Source organism: Dipodomys merriami, unplaced genomic scaffold, assembly GCF_024711535.1.
Source record: "Dipodomys merriami isolate MVZ:Mamm:240054 unplaced genomic scaffold, mDipMer1.0.p SCAF_3, whole genome shotgun sequence".
In the NCBI taxonomy this organism is placed as follows: Eukaryota; Metazoa; Chordata; class Mammalia; order Rodentia; family Heteromyidae; genus Dipodomys; species Dipodomys merriami.
In genome coordinates this window covers 28,579,036-28,599,549 of record NW_027204492.1, presented here as the reverse complement: position 1 = coordinate 28,599,549, position 20,514 = coordinate 28,579,036, and the positions used below count along the sequence as shown (strand labels likewise).

Below are 20,514 nucleotides of genomic sequence, written 5' to 3'. Positions count from 1 at the left end.
CAGAAAGCTCACTTTTTCTTTGACCCCCTAAAGGCTCCCCTTCATCTTCTTGAGTATATTTCTTTTTCTTTTTTCTTTTTTTCTTTTTTTTAGTTGGTTGTGGGGCCTGAACTCTGGGCCTAGGCACTGCTGTCCCTGAGCTCTTCAGCTCAAGGCTAGTGCTCTAGCACTTGAGCCACAGCACCACTTCCAGCTTTTTCTGTTTATGCAATGCTGAGGAATCGAACCCAAGGCCTGATGCTTGCAAAACAAGCACTCTAACACTGAGCCACCTTCCCAGCCTTTGAATATATTTCTTATTATACCCAAAGGCAAAAACCCATAGCCAGGCAGTAAGGCCACTGGGCTAGCTATTCATATTCAGCTAACGTTTGATGATCAAAGAATGCTGTGACTTCTTGATTTTATGTCTTTCAGCCTACGTTTGATCTCATTTATTTGTGCTTCCAGTTCCAAGCAACTTAGGCTATTTCACACTATCATTATGTCCAGAATCAGAATGTGATGACGAGGTTATCCTGTGTGACTGCGGGCTTATATAAAGTAAGATACAGGGAAGAAGTGACAAGGATGAGAGTTTGCTGCACATTTGAGCATAGAACAATAATACGTATATTGGGTGTGGGGAATGATGAGAGAAAAAAGATGGTTGGGTAAGGTGTCTGCATTCTTGCTAACTTCTCAGGGACAATATAATAGACCTTGCCAAAATCAAAATGTGTCTAGTATCATTGTATGATGTTATTTATTTTGTGCCCTGTACTCAATACCTTTCAGGCTCTTTCAACTATCAACCTTTGATTGTTTTATCAGGCAAGAGGAACAAAACGTTTGACTTGGCCCTCTTACTCCATCTCATCAGTCATCCGGGTAAGTATTTTCTCAGGGAGATTCCGAAGACTGTGCTTAAGTGGGATCAAGGGCTTGATTTGAATTGATCTCTTCCCATTATTATGTCCAAGATCTTTCGGCAACTGTTGTTGCCCTACATTAGACATAGACATGAGGCTGCTGCTCAGTTTATGAGTATAATCATGATATGTTAAAAGTAGTGGCTGACAGTGTTCACATAGATGACCAGTGAAGGCTGGAATGGAAAAAGGTAAGATTAGATGCAGGAAGTCAAGTAAGGACTATCATCAATATGACAAACTCTCAGATTCTGAGAACTGGTGCCTTGCTGGGCATGGAGGAAAAGTATGAGCTAGATAGAAGTTCCCAGCCAAGGAAATTGGAGTTACAATATGCCTTTAAGAGAAAGAACAAGAGATTGGGGGAGGGGGGGCGGTCAGTGAAAGGAAGGGATGGTACATACTAACTCTCACCTGGGAACAATAAGATGCCTAATAAATAAAGGCCCCACTAAACTAGTTGGTTTAAAGGGTGATTCCTGTTAATAGAAAGGAGATGACTAGAAAGCCTGTTGATCCTTAGTGGGTTCTGAGATTGGACCAATCATACTGGGCCTGCTCCCTCATTTTCTCAACCTCCAACATTTCAACAGACAAAAACCTGTTTTAAAGGAAAGAGGACAAAATAGACTTTAGATGTTGATTTTAGATTAGGACTCTTTTATTACTTTTTTTCCCCTTTGGTGCCAGTACTGGAATTTGAACTTAGGATCTCACACTTCTGTTTTCTCCATTGCTATCTCAGTCACTTCTTCCAACACAGCCTGTGTGCAGACACTTCCAACCATGACACAGATCACACTCACACTGAGGATTCTATTTATTTATTTTGCCTGTACTGGGGTTTGAACTCAAGGTCTGGGCACTATCCCTTAGCTTTTTCCACTCAAGGCTTGGCACTGAACTGCAACTCATCTTCCATTTTTTTTATGGTTAACCAGAGAGAAGAGTCTCACAGACTTTTCTACACAAGCTGGCATCAAAGTGTGATCCCTAGATCCATAAATTTTAAGTAGCTAAGATTACAGGTGTGAGCCACCAACACCAATTTATTTTTCTTATTAAGATTATTATCCACATATATTATTTGTATAAGGAGGGGTTCATTGTGACATTTTCATACTCACATAGAAAGTAGACCATCAACCTTACATTCTCTATCACTCTCCCTCATCCCTCTTCATTCTTAATTTCAAAGCCGGGAGCTGGTGGCTCACATTTGTAATCCTAGCTACTCAGGAGGCTGAGATCTGAGGATCTCGGTTCAAAGCCAGCCTGCGCAGGAAAGTCCATGAGACTCCTGTCTCCAATAGACCACTAGAAAACTGGAAGTGGTGCTGTGGTTCAAGCGGTAGAGCACTCACCTTGGGCTGAAGAGTGCAGGGACAGCACCCAAGCCCAGAGTTCAAGCCCCACAACCAACAAAAAAAATCAACTTGTTTCTTTATTCTATTTTCATACGGGCATATAAAATATTTTGACCATATTCACCCTTATTCACTCACCCCATTTGCTCTCCCTCCTCAGGGTGATACCTGTTCCAGACAGAACCTTTTTTACCTTCCTGCCCTTCATTTCTTTTGTTCTGGTCCTGGGCCCTGTCCCTGAGCTTTTGTGCTCAAGGCTAGTACCTACCACTTAAGCCACAACTATACTTCCAGCTTTCTGGTGGTTAATTAGAGATGAATCTCACAGACTTTTGTACCTGGGCTTAGCTTTGAACCACAATCATCAGGTCTCAGCTTCTTGAGTTAGCTAGGATTACAGGGGTGAGCCACTGACACAGCTGACACTCATTTTTTATGTAGATGTAGATGTTTGTGTATGTGATACATTTACCAACAGTATCTTTAACAAAAGTTAAAAGTTCAGAGCTGCTCAGTTGTGTTTACCAGCGTGAGATAGACTGGGGGCTGCACACCGACAGGCTGTGAAGTTGGTTCGGAAGGCTTTAGCCACACCAGCCTGCGTGGTAAGCACTAGCCCTGGAATCTACACCATTATTTCCCCATAAAATCCTAGGTCTTCCTGGGCACTGAAGCCAGGATTGGCAGAGAGCGTAATGTCCTTCAAATTGGCTTTTCACGTCCTCATTACTCTTGTGTTTGTTGTTTAGAAGATAATGTGGACAAAAGTGCTTAGAAAACAAAGATAACACATCTCTGGTGTAGCTCGGAGAGTTCAGCAAGTTCTCATGTTGTGTGATTCTACTGATATTGACTGCCCAAAACAGATAAGCAGAAAGAGATGAAAAACCAGATTGATGGTTGCCAAAGACTGGAGGGGAGGTAGGAACAGAGAGGGACTGCTAATGGGTACAGGATTTCCTTTTAGAATAAAACATTCTGAAACTAGAATGGTGCTCACTGAACAACTCTGTGAGCATACTTTCAAAAACTTTAAATGAATTATACACTTTATGTTGTTGTTTTGTTTTTGGTCAGTCGTGGGGCTTGAACTCTGGGCCTGGGCGCTGTCCCTCAGCTCTTCAGCTCAAGGCAAGTGCTCTACCACTTGAGCCATGGCACCACTTCCAAATTATACACTTTAAAGTTGTGAGCTTTAGCAGGATGTCAGTGGCTCACACCTGTAATCCTAGCTACTCAGGAGGCTGAGACCTGAGGATCATGATTCAAAGCCAGCCCAGGAAAGTCCGTAAGACTTTTATCTCCCATTAACCACCAGAAAAAAAGTGGTAGAGCACTAGCCTTGAGCAAAAGAGCTCAGGGACAATGCCCAGGCCCAGAGGTCATGCAAAGGATTGTTAAAAAAAATAAGTCATGTCTCCTACAAAGCCGATACCCAGACATGCAAGTGGGCACACATGTGTGCACACACACGCTCGCGCGCACACATACGCACGCACGCACACACACATTTGGCAGTGAACTGATGCATTTTCACCTTCAAATTGCTTCTAAGAACTGATGTTATATTATTATTTAGCAACAGACTTTCCATTTTCTAAATCCTCCTTAGCTAAATCTAAAACACTTTGAGGATAGGTTATCACCTTTTGATGATGAAGCTACAAGGTTAAAAAAACTTAAACCTATCAAAACAAAGCCAAAAAACTATTAGGTATAATAGCTCAAGCCTCTAATCCCAGCTACTTAGGAGGCAGAGATCAGGAGATTCATGATTCAAGGCCAACTGGGCAAAAAGTTGGAGAGACTTCATCTTAGCCAATATGCTAGTTGTGGTGATGTGTGTCTGTGATACCCATTACATGGAAGGTCATAGGTAGGAGGACTGAAAACCAAGCTAGTCCTAGACAAAAATAATAATAGAATCAAAAATTGATTGGGGCCATGGCCTAGCATGTGAAAGGCTCTGGGTTCGAACCCCAGTACCACAAAAAAAGCCTAACAAAGTCCATGAAAGACATAGTGCACCTATTTCTAATTGTCCAAGGTTTTCCTGGCCTTGGCTGTACTGCTGGGAATCCTGCCATTAGGATGAACTATACTCACCTCATTTCTCTGTGATCCTAGGCACGAGTCCATTTTTCTTCAACATCTGCTGGACATTTTGTACATCAGCTCTTTTTTTTTTTTTTTTTTGGTCCGGTTGTGGGGCCTGAACTCTGGGCCTGGGCGCTGTCCCTCAGATCTTCAGCTCAAGGCTAGCGCTCTACCACTTGAGCCACAGTACCACTTCCGGCTTTTTTCTTTTTTCTTATGTGGTGCTGAAGAACCCAACCCAGGGCCTCATGCATGCAAGGCAAGCACTCTACCACTGAGCCACCTTCCCAGCCCCATCATCATCTCTTTTTTTTTTTAACACAACATCAGGCACATATCTACGGTGAATTATGTCACCCTTGGAGCTAAGTGAGATTTTCTTCAAGAAATGTTTGTGGAGCACCTACCAAGCACAAGGCATTATAAAAGAACAAGATAACTTTTTAGACTATCATCTCCTCTCCCTGGCTGTGGACTTGCTCTGGTGAGTAGTGTTTCTTGGGTGCCAAAATACTTCAATGCAAAGGAAAAGTTGCAAGAAGTATATCTAGCTTCACTCTGGTCCAACACTAGCTCTGTCTTGGGTCAAGCTGGGAGTCTTAAAACATCTCCACGGACAATCTTAGTGGAACTGGTCAGAGTCATGCTTGACTACTCTCCTGACACAATGTGAAATTATCCCCTTGAAATGTGTCTGCCTTATGAGCCTAGAGAATTAATGGAGGGTAATGTCTCCAGGCCCTAGGTATTATACCTCCACATACTCAGTGTGCAGCCCTCCTTGCTTCCAAGACCATTCTGTTTGATAAAATAAAGGAGAGAGCCAGGAACAAGTAGTTCATGCCTAGAACCTGAGCTACTCAGGAGACTGAGATCTAAGGATCGTGGTTTGAAGCCAGCCTGGGCAGGAAAGCCCATGCGACTCCTATCTCCAATTAACTACCAGAAAAAATGGAAGTGGTGCTGTGGCTTAAAGTGGTAGAGCACTTGCTTTGAGCAAAAAAGCTCAGGAACAGCACCCAGGCTCTGAGTTCAAGCCCCAGAACTGGCACACACAAAAAAAGACCAGTTGAGGTGAAATTGTTTTAATAATCAAGTGGGAACACTTCTTAAGCTCATCATGGTTAAAACAACCCCAGTAGGATTTACTTTGTGGTTGTACTTGCTAGCAGGCACTCTGCCGCTTGAGCCTTGCCATCAGAACCCCTTCCTCTCTCAGTGTCTCATCAAAAGCTCCCAACAGCTCTGTAAGTTGGAGAGTATATTGTGCCTATCTGGCAGAATGCAAAGCGGAAGCATAGGCTGAGGCCTGTTTGAGCATGAGCCAGTACAGTTCTATTAGCAAAAATCATGTCAATTATCTAGAATAAAGTAACTCCTGATTTGCAGGAGATAGGGAAGATCAAAGAATGCTTGCTGGTAGTTTTGTTTCTAGCTTGTAAATAAACTTTCTTCTCTTTTTCTTCCCTCCCTCCCTCCTTTCCCCCCTCCCTCTCTCCTTTCCTGTCTCCCTCCCTCCCTCCCTCCCTCCCTCCCTCCCTCCCTTCCTTCCTTCCTTCCTTCCTTCCTTCCTTCCCTTTCATCCCTCTCTCCCTCCTTCATTCTTTCTTTCTTTCCTTCCTTTCTTCCTTCTTTTTTCCTCTCTCTCTCTCTGTCTCTCTCTCTTCATTTTGTTTTTTGAGACAAGTAGCCTTATGTTGTTACATTGCTCCAGTTAACTTTGAAGTCCTGGGCTCAAGTGATCTTCCTAACTAGTAGCTGGGACTACAGGGGTCCACTACTACATCTGCCTAAATTTCCAATTTTTATACTGCTCTACAACAAGCAGAGTTATGCCTTGTCTCTACAGTTAATGAAGTAAATTGTGAGCACTTTAACTTGTACTCACTGCAAAGCGCAGAGATAGCATGTGACCTTGTATCACCAAGCCTTGTGAGGGCCAAACTGTGCCTTACAACATGATGAAATGTACATGTCCCTTGGAGTCAGAGGATTTCTCAATATTGAAGTAAGAAGACAAGTCACTGTGGGCCAGCCTCCCCTTTCTGTTGCCCTTGCCCTAACCCTAAGCATGGCCCATGCAGACTGCTCATTCTTCACATACACCATGTTCTTTCCATCTCTGTGCCTTCAGACACACTGTTCTTGATGCCTCATGTTCTCTTCTCTCTTCTGCATCAAGTAAATAGAAATTCAGCCAAGATCACATACTGAAACTATACCTTGTGAATCCCAGTACCCATGCTCCCACCCCAACCCTTACCACCAAAGGGGATTTCTTCCCCTTCTCCCTAGTTATCAAAAACAGTAGGGTACACTATGATTTGGTTGGTATGGACAGAATGGATCCCAGCTTGGCTGATCTCTTCCCTTTGTGCCTCCCCAACATATGTGTGCTGCACAGGCACACACACACACACACACACACACACACACACACACACACACACATACATACATATCACACATCACACAGAAGTGCACACAGCTTGTAGAACCCAGTGGAGTTTTGTGGTTAGGAGGTGAACTCAGAGTCCAGATCTGTTTCATCCCCAGCTTTATCATTAGCTAAATGAATACCTTTGCACAAGGATCTGAACCACTCTGTCACACAGAAATAGAAATAAACCTCTCTTGAGGAGTCTTGGGGGTTAGAATGGAAAAGGTATACAGTTCATAGCATGGTGCCTGGCATACAGCAAATGCTCAGTCAGTGGTAATCTAGTGTTCTTTATTATTGCATAGACCCTGACATATAGAGGATGTTGAATACCTATTTGAGGCAGGATCTGAACCCAATGAGGCTTTAGAGAGTTAAATTAGAGCAAAGTCAGGGGCAGGTGGGTTATTCAAGGAAGCCACTTCTACTCACCTTACCATTCTGTCACTGCACTCTGTTCTTTTCTTTCCACACATATATCACCAAGTTTAATTGTCATACATACTTGTTTGCTTTCTTCTTTCTTTCTTTCTTTCTTTTTTTTTTTTTGCTGGTCCGGAGGCTTGAACTCAGGGCCTAGGCACTGTCCCTGAGCCTCTTTATGTTCAAGGCTAGTACTTGAGCCACAGCTCCACTTCGGGCTTTTTCTGAGTCTCATGGACTTTCCTACTCTAGCTAGCTTCGAATGGCGATGCTCGGATTTCAGCTTGTGAGTAGCTTGGATTACAGGTGTGAGCCACCAGTGCCCAGCTTTGTTTACTTTCTTATTCCTCCAATAAAATGAGTCCTATGAAAGCAGTCTGCAGGTACCTCAGAAAGCTAAATATAGACCTCCCCTATGACCCAGCTATACCACTCCTACATCTACCCTGAGCAACAGGAACCAGGATACAAGGACACATGCACCTCCATGTTTATTGCAGCACTGTTCACAATAGCCAAGATATGGAAACAACCCAGATGCCCCACTACAGATGAGTGGATCCAAAAATTGTGGTACCTATATACAATGGAATATTGTGCAGCCATTAGAAAGGACAAAATAATGGCATTTGCAGGGAAATGGATAGAACTAGAGCAAATCATTTTGAGTGAGGTAAGCCAAAAATAAACAGACAAATGGCACAGTCTCCCTGGATACTGAAGCCAAAATGCAAGGAGATATGACAAAGTAAACAGGAGTCGAGAAACAAAGAACTTCCACTCATTTTGTCATATCATTGCTAAATGATTCCATGTTCTTGACCATATATATGGTGTATATATGCGCACATCTGAGAGAAGCTAGGAGGAAGACACAGAATCAGAGGGAAATTGGAAAACACACAACAGAAGGGCCCATCAGCTGCACTGGACATAGATGAAAACGAACTAAGCAACTCAAAGGCAGCGATGGGAAGGGAGGAATGAGAGGGAAAGAGGGAACAGCTTACACTAAGCAAAAGGAAAGAAATGTAATCATCACCTGATGTGGAAGAAATAATTATATTGTCAAGGCTCATAGAATTCACAAACTTTATAGACCATGATAATGACAATGTGCCTTGTGGAGGTTAGAATGTTTGTGACTTTAACTAAGTATCATGATTCCACAATACTGTGAACTATATGAAATTTATGTAATCACCTAATCTCAATAAAAATTATTTTTAAAAAATGAGTTCCATGAGGCTAGGGGCCATGTGGAGTTATGGTAGCACTACATCTCCTGTAACTGAAACAGTACCAGAAGCTAGTAAATGCTCAAGAATTAGTCATTCAGTTAACAGAGATGTAAAAGAACAATTCAAGGGGCCTGAAGGATCGTTAAGAATTGAGTAGAAAGCTTTGTTGGGTCCTACTCAGAATGGTTATCATCAGGGAAACAATAACAAATGCAGTGGAGGATTGGGAATAAAAAAAAAGAAATCCTTCTACATTGCTGATAAGAATGTATCTGTGGAAATCAGTATGGAAATAGCTTCCAAAACTAAAATTAGGCCCACTCTATGATCCTGTTATACCCCCTCTGGGCACATACCCAAAAACATGTAAGTCAATACACAATAAAGAATCCTACATACTCATATTTATAGCAGCTCTATTCACTATCCAAGCTATAGAATCTGCAGGTTCACAACAGCAGATATAAAGAATATATAGTACATATACACCACAGGAAAAAAATGAATAGAATTGGAGATCAAGTTAAGAAAAATGAGCCATACTTGGAAAGACAAAACTCACACATTTTCTTTCACATACAGAATCTAGATTTGGAAAATAGGACATGAAAATAAAAGGGAGTTTATTTGAGGGGGACCAGTGGGGGCAGAAAAAGAAAAGGGGAAAATGTATTGAATGTGCATATAAAAAGCTCATAGTAAAACCCATTTTAAAGTATTTGCAAGAGTTGGGCACCAGTGGTTCAAGCCAACCCCAGGCAGGAAAGTCTGTGAGACTCTTATCTCCAATAAACAACTAGAAAACCAGAAGTGGCGCTGTGGCTCAAGTGGTAGAGCCCTCACCTTGAGCTGAAGAGCTGAGGGACAGTGCCCAAGCCCAGAGTTTAAGCCCCACGATTGACAAAAAAAAAAAAGTATTTGCAAGAAAGTGAGTGAGATGAGATGTTGCCAGGAGGAGGAATAAGAAAGAGTAATAGAAGGATGAATATAATGAAAGTACATTGTATACATGTGTGGAAATATTACAATGTGATCTCTCACATAATACACACTAGTAAAAATAATTCAAAGAAAGCTGGGCATGGTGGCACAGGACTGTCATACCTGCACTTACTAGTCTAAGTCTAGAACACTACAAGTCTGAGGCCAATCTGGATTACTTAGAGAGACTCTGTCTCCAAAGAATAACCAAAATCAAAACAAAAGCAAAATAAAAAGAACAAGGAGTTGAATAGGTAAGGACAAGAAGTCTTCTGAATAGGAGGACGTTCTGGGAAAGCCTGGCTTGTGTAATGTGGTTAGTAACAAAGGATAGCAGCAAGAACCATAGAACGTCTCTCTCTCTCTCTGTCTCTCTCTGTCTCTGTCTCTCTCTCTCTCTCTCTCTGTCTCTCTGTCTCTCTGTCTCTCTCTGTCTCTGTCTCTGTCTCTGTGTCTCTCTCTGTGTCTCTCTGTCTCTGTCTCTGTCTCTCTGTCTCTCTGTCTCTGTCTCTGTCTCTGTCTCTCTGTCTCTCTGTCTCTGTCTCTGTCTCTGTCTCTGTCTCTGTCTCTGTCTCTGTCTCTGTCTCTGTCTCTGTCTCTCTCTCTCTCTCTCTCTCTCTCTCTCTCTCTCTCTCTCTCTCTCTCTCTCTCTCTCTCTCTCTCTCCCTGCTTAGGATGGTGAAACAGAGAGTGGTTAAGGCAGATAATGAATGGCTTTGAATGCCAGCTCACCTTGAGATTCTATTAGCTAAGACTTTGGCTTTTACTGTCATACAAATATTCCTGGGGAAAGTATGTATTTACAGTCAAATATAACTAAGTATACATTATTTTACTTGCTCCATGCCTTAGAGAAAATTTGCTAGAGGGGAAAGTGTTAATACCAAGAGGCCACTGGAAAGAGAAAATAGTGTCCATGAGATCAAAGTCTATAAAGGAGAAGGTAATGACAAAGCTTATCCATCAGCATTTTGGTTTTCAGATGTTTCCCCTATCCTCCCTCCACCCATCCCTTCCCATAAAAAGAAGTAGTGGAACAATTTAAAACCTGACATCTGTATAGGGATCATTTCTGTTCACTCCGTTACACTGGCAATATAATATGGTTTCAGGTTAATAACTTCTACTAGCAATTTTTTTTCTACCTGCTCCATTTTCCTTAAAACAGGACAACTAAAATTCAGCAGATACTCTCATTAAATTAAAAGTAGTCTTTGCTTTCCACTTAATAGAATTTGTCATTCCATCCCTGCTTCAAGTTTTAGATTACATTTTGTGCAGCACACCTAATAGTGGAGGAAAAAAATAAAGAAGAGGAAACATGATATACTTTAACAATCTGATTTCTGATTTCCTTTAGGTGCCCAGTTACCTAGATTTTACACACAGATTTTACACTTTATTGTGTAGATACAACATTTCTGGGACAAAAGACTCAAGACAAATAATACAAAGTTAAAATAAAATTTAGGGAACGAGGCCTAGACAAGAATGGCACAAGGTGGGTGCTGGTGCCTCACACTTATAATCCTAGCTACTCAGGAAGCTGAGATTTGAGGATCAAGGTTCAAAGTCTGCCCAGGTAGGAAAGTTTGTGAGACTCTTATCTACAATTATCCACCAGAAGAAACTGGAAGTGGATCTGTAGCTCAAATGATAGAGTGCTAGCTTTGAGCAAAATAGCTCAGAGACAGAGCCCAGGCCTCAAGTTCAAGCCCCATGCCCCACATGGGAAAAAAAAAAAGAATGTTACAGAGGCAGTGGTGGGAGGAGAAAATTTGAGGCAAGGATATGAATTTAATGGATGTACCATCAACACCCTTTGTAGAAGGTTGGACACCTAGGGAGCTAAACAATGGCAAGTATTTAGAAAGATTTGGACCAAACTGACCAAATACAATAATAAAACACATTTAAACTATTTCAAAATGAGGAATGGATAAAAATAGAGAGGAAGTGAATTGATCAAATTATATTATATATATATATGGAAACGTCCTGATGAATCTCCTTTGGACAATTCATATACACTGCTAAAAAACAAAAGAAAGACATAAGGACATATATCTTTCTTTTTTTTGCGGGGGGGGGGGTCCGGTCGTGGGGCCTGAACTCTGGGCCTGGGCACTGTCCCTCAGCTCTTCACCTCAAGGCTAGCACTCTACCACTTGAACCACAGTGCCACTTCCAGCTTTTCTGTTTTTGTGGTACTGAGGAATCAAACCCAGGGCCTCATGCATGCAAGGCAAGCCTCTACCACTGAGCCAACTTCCCAGCCCGGACATATATCTTTCTATCTATAAAATTGTGTGTGTGTGTGTGTGTGTGTGTGTGTGTGTGTGTGTGTGTGTGTGTGTGTGTGTGTGTGTGTGTGTAATCATACCATGTGCTTTTGGTGTGTGTATGTGTTTACACACGTGTGCGTGCACGTGCAAGTCTCAGGGCTGGCTCAAACTCAGAGCCTAGGTGCTATTCCTGAGCTTTTTTTTCTTTCTTTTTTTGTCAGTCCTAGGGCTTGTACTCTGGGCCTCAGTACTGTCCCTAAGCTTCTTTTCTCAGGGCCAGTATTCTACCACTTTGAGTCACAGTGCTACTTCTGGTTTTCTGGTGGTTAATTGGAGATAAGAGTCTCACAGAGTTTCCTGCCTGGGTTGGCTTCAACCTGGCATCCTTAAATCTCAGCCTCCTGGGTAGCTAGGATTACAGGTGTGAGCTAGCAGCACCCAGCCTGGGTCGAGCTTTTGAAAAGGTCTTGTGTATGACCAAGAGTGATGGTGACTGATGTAGGATAAATGAAAAGGTGGTTTGAAGTGAGCAGAAGGCCAAAGTGTGAGATGATCAGCCAGCCACTTTAGTGGCTACTAAAGTCAGCAGGAATGATAAACCAACACCTATTGGGGAAAACCACTAAGTCTGAAGGGAAAAGCTCCTCCATATGATTTGGCAAGCCTTGCTCTCAGCTTTTGGTGATGGGCAAGGGAGGGGACACAGGGCAGTGACTTTGGATAATCTGACAAACTGCCTCCCACAGATGTACCCACTAGGGGTGCATCCACACTTCGCTTCCCCTACCTGCAGAGGCCTCTTTTGCCAAACAACCTAGCTCTAAGTTCTTGGTAAAATAGCCTTAATGAAAACACAAGTCAAGCCACCTTTAGTGGCAAGATTGAGATAGGGGGAGAAAAAAAATTTTATTTAGTGATGAATCTACAGCAGAGAAAACAGGAGACATTTCATTTCTGTTTGGTTATCGTGCCACAAAGAAAAACCACTAATCAAAGAAGGATTGCATCTATACTATTAACCCTCATATTTCTAGTTGGTAGATGTACTATCAGTTTTTTCATTACTCTAACAAACTACCTGAAATGGGTGACCTTTATAAAGATTGGTTCATTTGGTTCATAGTTTTGGAGGTGCAGAGCATAGTGCTAGTATCAGCTCAGCTCTGGTAGAGACCATCTTGTCTGTGTTGTATCATGGTGGGAGCACATGTACATACACATCTGTCTGGTCTTTTTCCCCTCAATTATACAGAATCATCAGGATTCAATCCTGGGAGCTTCACCCTAATGATTTTTTTTATCTGCTTAGTTATGAAGTTTTGTTTTTTGTTTTGTTAGTCATGGAACTTGAACTCAGGGCCTGAGCACTGTCCCTGAGCTCTTTCACTCAAAGTGTGTTCTACTACGTTGAGCCATGGCACCATTTCCAGTTTTCTGGTGTTAATTGGAGATAAGAGTCTTACAGACTTTCCTACCCAGGCTGGCTTTGATTCTGAATCCTCATATCTCAACCTCCTGAGTAGCTAGGAATATAGGCATGAGCCACTGGTGCCTGGCTATAAAGTATTTTTAAAATATAACTTTACTGTTATCATTAAGGTGTTGTACAGAGGAGTTACCATTTCATAATTCAGGTAATGAATACATTTCTTTTTTGGACAATGTCACCCCTTCCTCTACTTTCCCCTGGTTTACCCCTTCAATCCCTGCCCATAAGTTGCATAGTTCATTTTCCACATAGTATCTATTGAATACCACAAGTATATTTGTTTACTCTTCTTCCCTCCCTTTCTACACTCCTGTGCCCTCCCCATAAAGACAAAAAAACTCAAAAGCAAAAACGTATAATACCACCACCACCACATTATGATTTATAGCTGTAGGTGATCATTTGCATGAGTCCTTTCTTCAATAAGCATTATTTTGTATGATCAGATGCACATCCTAATGACTTTTTATTTTCTCTTAATTTATAAACGCACCGTTTCTTTTTTTTTTATTGTGAACATACTGTACAGAGGGGTTACAATTACATGGGCAAGATAATGAGTACATTTCTTATCAAGCATTGCAGCCTCCTCCTTTGTTTACCCTTCACATCTCTTCCCAGCCTCCCCCCGCCCCCCTAAAGGCACCATTTCTAAACACCATAGGCAACATAAATTTTTACCCTCATGATGTTTTACAATAAGGATAACATTTCAACATACGAAACTTGGGGAGACACTCAAACCCTATCCAAACCACAGCAATGGGATAGTGAGATCACATCTGAATCCACGCTAGTGTGCACTGTTATGTGGGCATGCACACACACAAGCTCTAGGAAGCAGAAGAAGTTGGTCTTTGACACCATACTGCCTGCCACTTCTTTGATTATCTTTCCTATTTTATTTCTGGCTCCTATCACAGGCCACAGAGGGGGCCCAAGGTGTGCCCTATGAGCATTTCCATCACTACTCACCGCTTCTCTTTTGGATGACAATGGATCTGCATGGGTTAAATACATCAAAACAATCTAATATTGCTTTAGCAACCACTGTGTTTCCTAGGCAACGCAGTGTCTGTATTTCTCCCATTCTGCCCCTGCAGAAGGAATGGTGAAAATATTAACATTGGCTAATATTCAAGCCCTTGCTGATATCCTTCCTCTCCCTACTCTACTCATCCAGCAGCTCATCTTGCCTCTTACATCATGTAAAGGGAGTTGTTGGCTGGGAATTTTCCCAGCCTGGACATCTCACACCTTTGTTCATCTCCTCATAAGGCATTAGCTACTCATTGTTATGACTCCATCCTTTCCTTCCTCCTTTCATGTCACAAGATTGAAGAGTGCCTGGGTTTTCAATCTCTAGGCACCTACTAGCTATGTGGCCACAGCTTGCATCTATTATAGCTTTCAGTCAAACCAAAATGAAACCAAGAAGTGCATCTTCTCTCTGCTTTCCACTCACCCTGAGTCAAGTACCTCAGTTCATTTGTGCTGCTAAACACAGTACTGCAGAATAGATAATGTATAAATTAACAGAAAGCTACTGGCTCATAATACTGGAAGTTAGAAAGTCCAGGATGGAAGGATTCCATCTGTTGAGAAGAGAAGGTAAAGGGAGTAGGAGTAAACTCATCATTTTATTTATTTATTATTTATTTATTTGCAAATGCCACCCCTGCAGTGATACCATTAATCCATTCTTGAGAGTAGAGTCCTCATGGCCTAATTGCCTCCCAATATAACTACATTGAGAATGAAGTTTCCAATACATGAATGTTGAAAGACACATTCAAACTATAGTATCAGGCTTCCCAAAGAAGTGAAGCTATGGCTCAAGTGATTGAACACTAGCCTTAAGCAGAAAATCTAAGGGATTGCATCCAAGCCCTGAGTTCAAGCCCCAGTACTCACAGTTTTTAAAAAGGGGGAGTTCAACGCTGAAACAAGGACACAGGATGACACATTGCAACAAGGATACCCACAGGACAGTATACTGGAAACAAACTTTACTACTTCCGGGGTGGGGGTGGGGGGGATGATGGGAGGGGGAAAGTGGGGGAGGTGGGGGAGGGAAGAGATAGTGGGACAACAACAAGGAAGGGAAGGGGTAACAATGATGGACAAGTAATGTACTCATTGCCTTACTCATGTAACTGTAACCCCTCTGTACAGCATCTTAACAATAAAATAAAATAAAATAATAAAGGGGGAGTTCATGGAATCCTTGGAGTTGGGGGCATGGCTCAGTTGGTAGAACACCAACCAATGAGTGGAAGAGTCAGGTACCAAGTTCAAGTCCCCAAATTTCTTTTTCTCTCCTTCTTTCCTTCTTTCCTTCGTCTCTTCCTTCTTTCCTTCCTTCCTTCCTTCCTCCCTCCCTCCCTCCCTCCTTCCTTCCTTCCTTCCTTCCTTCCTTCCTTTCTTTCTTTCTTCCTTCCTTCCTTCCTTCCTTCCTTTCTTCCTTCCTTCCTTTCTTTCTCCTGCAGCTTGAACTCAGGACCTGGGAGCTATCCATGAGCTTTTTCTCTCAAGGCTAGCACTCTACCACTTTGAGCCACAGTGCCACTTCTTGTTTTCTGGTGGTTAATTGGAGATAAGACTCTCACAGTCCTTCCGGCCCCAGCTCGCTTCAAACCATAATCCTCAGGTCTCAGCCTCCTGAGTAGTTAGGATTACAGATGTGAGCCACTAGCACCTGCTTAGGAAAAGTTTAAGTTTGTTGTTTGAGAGAGCTCCACCCAAATCACATCTACTTCTTGTCTTTCCCATGTTACACTAAAAGGGCTTGGACACAAGTAACTTGGAATTTCCTAACTGCCTAGTCAAGCTTGCTCTGTAGTCTTCATCTTTCTTACTCCATCTACACAGCATTGGTGAACTTATCCAGCCTCAACCCTCTCCTCTTCCCGATGCTTCTGGCATAATGCTCTCCTGTCATTCTATTACCTGGAATTTTCCTTCTCAATTTCTTTGGAGGCTTCCTTTTTTCTGCCCGTCACCAGCTTGTTAATCTTGCCAAGATTCTATTTTGACCTTTTAAAACCAACTAACCACCCAGAACTAGCAGATCATATGAATGAATAATGCAAGGATGCTGGATTTGTAATAAGATTAAAGTATGCCGGAATTCATAAAGAAGATGCCCTTAGCCTTTTTTCTTGAAATGGTAGCCTTGTTTTCTAGCGTTCATTTTCCATTTTCAACAGACATGAGTACAAAAAGAAGAACCCATATTTGAATAGTCACTTGACTCTATTGTTAAAACACAGTAAATATGATCAAAACACAACTGATAGCTGGTCTCAGCTTTGGGGATGTAATAGATATATATGAAACTTCTTTAGGTATACCCTTCAAAGGAAACAAACAGGTAATCAGCTCAATTGTTGATATATCAAGATATGATGGCAAGATCTTCCCCCTTCACCTTTTTGTTGGTGGTGATGGTGGTTGTGAGGCTTGAACTCAGGGCCTAGGCACTATCCCTAAGCTTTTTAGCTCAAGGATAGTGCTCTACCACTTTGAGTCACAGCGCCACTTCTTGTTTTCTGAGCACTAATTGTAAATAAGAATCTCACAGACTTTCCTCTCCGGGCTGACTTTGAACGACGATCCTCAGGATTACAGGCATGAGCCACCAGTGACCAGCCCCCTCACTTTTTTTTTTTAACACAGAGTTTCACTATGTAGCCCATACTGTCCTGGAACTCAAAATCCTCCCGCTTCAACCTCATGAGTGCTGAGATTACAAGAGTGAATCACCAAGCCTGCCTAACTCTATTTAAAAAAAAGAGGTTAGAAATGCAGGTTTTCTATAAAGATCTGTTGGTTACATGTTTAGGAAGGATTTAAAGATGTATCATCTCAAAATATACCACAATGAGCCAGGCATGGTGGCTCACAGTCAGGAAGCCTGAGAAACTCTTAACTCCATGGAACTACCAAAAAGGCCAGAAGTGGAGCTGTGGCTCAAGTGGTAGAGCACTACCCTTGAGTACAAAAGCTTTAAGGACAGTACCCAGGCCCAGAGATCAAGAGCCCAGTCCTAGCACAAACACACACACACACACACACACACACACACACACACACACACACCACAGTGGTCTAATGATTATCTGAAGCTGATATTACTTGAGGAAGAGTGAGCTCAGAAAGGACCATTTGATGTGTTTTCCTACATACAACAAGCTGTAAAGATCCTCTGGGGAAGGTCTTTCATATAACAGGATCTAAAAACAAGCTTTTCTCATTAGCGCTTCATCACGAAGGCTGCAGTGAAACTGAATGAACAAACTCTTTGAAGTCACTCTATTATCCACAAGCTTCTAATCCCCACTGCCCCAAACCCAAATATTTCCAGTGACATCCTTAGAATTTACTACCCTGGTCCAGGCATCTAAGATCCACTTGTCCTGTCATTCCTTCACACATTTATTATTCTTTGTGTGAAAATGTCATATTGAGTGTGTGTGTGAAAGTGTCATTTTTCTGGAATTCACTCTCTTGTGAGGATTCCCATGTACATATAAAATTAATGACGTTTTTGTGCTTTCCCCTTTTCATCAGGTCTCACATTCATTGAGTCCCTAATTCCAGCCAAAGAGTCTATGTAAGAACTACTTATAGCCAGATGTTGGTGTCCTCTAGCTGTCCTAGATATTCAGAAGGCTGAGATCTGAGGATCACAGTTCGAAGCCAGCCCAGGCAGGAAAGCCCATGTCACTCTTATCTTCAATTAACTACCCTAAAAAGCTGGAAATGAAGTTGTGACTCTAGTGATAGAGCACTAGCCTTAAGCAAAAGGCTAGCACTCAGATGCTGAATTCAAGGCCCAGGACAGGCACATACAATAAAAGAACTATTTCTATTGTATATTATGAAATGAAAATAACATGAAGATCAAATAAATGTTTGAGAGTCAGCTCCAGTCACCAATGCCAACAATTTTCATCCTTGCCTTAGCTTACTATACAATGCGCCTCGGTGAGATCTCTGCCTTATATATTCTCCTGGGCAATCAAATACAATACCATTTATTTCAACTACCTCCCATACACTGATGTCTCCTGGCTGTACCTCTCCAGTCCAGATCTCTACTAAAGGTTCACATTCAAGTATCTATGGGGAACAGTACTGGACATGCCTTATGCCTTATGCTTGGTAGCTAGGATTACAGGTGTGAGCCACTGGCACCTGGCATGATTGCGCATTTCTTAATAAAATAACTTTATTGTTGTTATTATTAAGGGGTTATAGGCAGGGGCTAAGAGTATGCATTTCTAACAAGCTCCCGGCTTAAGTTGATGCCACCACTGTTACGTGAACCCCCATTTTAAAATTCAGCCCATATGTGAACATAAATTTTTTTTGCAGGGGCTGGGAAGGTGGCTCAGTGGTAGAGCGCTTGCCTTGCATGCACGAGGCCCTGGGTTCGATTCCTCAGCACCACATAAGGAGAAAAAAAAGCCGGAAGTGGCACTGTGGCTCAAGTGGTAGAGCATTAGCCTTGAGCTGAAGAGCTGAGGAACAGCGCCCAGACCCTGAGTTCAGGCCCACGACTGGACCCAAAAATAAATAAATAAATAAATAAATAAATAAATAAATAAATAAATAAATAAATAAATAAAATCTTTTTGCAAATTCACTCTTTCCCCTGTAATATTTCTTCTTGGTGAGTACCTGTCATTCATCCACTGAACCAAGCAAAAGCTAGTAGCATAATCTGGAAGATAATACAAGGAATGGAAGAAGAAAGAATCTCAAATCTTATCTACCCTATTGCATGTACAACCTTGTTCCATTCAAACAGTCGTTTCCTCCTGTAGCACATTTCCTCACTTGTGTCACTTCATTCTCCTCTAATTTCAAGCTCCATGCTCTGGACAGAATACTACTTCCAAAAAGTAAAATGATCCTCATGCAAAGCATGGGCTCTGGAACCAGAGTGCTGGGGTTATGTCACAGTGCTGCCTTTCATTGTCTCCATGCCTAATTTCCCCACCTGGAAAAGGAGATAATAATAAAGCCTAATTCGTTGTGAGAGCTAAATGAAGACAGATATATAAAGTGTTTATATCCCTCAATAAATAGCCATTAGCTGAGATGTTGGCTACATCATTCTTTGCTGTAATAAGATTGGAGTGTTGAGTATAAGGAAGAGGCAAAGTGTACACAGGGAGGATAAAGGCAGATGGCCGAAGTCTGGGTTTCCTAAGAAATCTGACAGAGACTAGCACATAGGAACTTATTAGGGAGTACGCCTGAAGAAGAAGGTGAAGAGGTGGGAAGAATCATGCAAAAGAAAAAATTGACCTGCAGTGTAGTTACACCACAGCATCCATCATTCTACAGGGAGCGCTCTGCCAAGGATGGTCCTTCAGTGTTGTTCTACATTGGAGCAAGAAAGACAATCTCTCTATGCCTAAATTGACCATTCCTTCACTATCTGCAGACTCTTCTGAGGAAGTGTGACCAGGTGCAAAGCTCTTTCATCCAGTGCAAGATGGGGAAGAGTGTTCAGTTACAAGTTGTCAGCAGTCAACACTTGCAAGTGATTGGGCAACCAGGCAATGAGCACTTGGATCCTGAAGTGGGAAAATAAGATGAAATCTGAGTAGTACAGGGGTTAAGTAAACCATTCTCAGGACTTTGGACTTGCTTTCACTAACAATGGAGAGTTGCTACAAGATTTTTTCCCGGGATGAGGAAACCTGCTCTCATGCCTCTGGGCCTTAGCTGAGATTGTTTTTTCTACCTTGTATCTTTTACCTACATTGGAATCACCCTGGGGCACTTGTGCACTGGTTGGAATGGACATACAGAAATTTACCCGTGAACAACTCACAGGTAGAGCTACACTGGCTGTGTTTGAGTTTTGACATGGGCCATTTACTTGCTACATGACAATGGACAAGTTGTTTAACTTCTCTGTATCCCTTTTCCCCACATGTGAAATTGGGATAAGAATCAACAGTGTTTTATGAAGAATATATGTCAGTCCACAAAAAGCATTTAGAATATTGCCTAGTGCCTAATAAGTAACCAGTGTTAATTACTACTCCAGGTGCAAAATCTTGAGGTTTATATCTACTAGACCAGAATATTGGGGACTGGTCTAGGAATAGACATTTTAAGAATCTCTTCCTTCTGGGCTGGGAAGGTGGCTCAGTGGTAGAGTGCTTGGCTCGCATGCATGAGGCCCTGGGTTCTATTCCTCAGCACCACATAAGAAAAAAGAAGGAAGTGGCACTGTAGCTCAAGTGGTAGAGCGCTCG

At 42.1% G+C, this 20,514-nt stretch overlaps 1 long non-coding RNA gene across 1 annotated transcript; it reads left to right on the top strand.

Annotated features, from left to right (window-relative positions):
* The first annotated feature begins 573 nt into the window (after positions 1-573).
* Positions 574-18,884, top strand: LOC138839394 (uncharacterized). Its single transcript, XR_011375960.1, has 4 exons — positions 574-653; positions 778-870; positions 4,706-4,859; positions 18,614-18,884. It is a non-coding gene; the product is annotated as an uncharacterized lncRNA (long non-coding RNA).
* Positions 18,885-20,514: the final 1,630 nt, after the last annotated feature.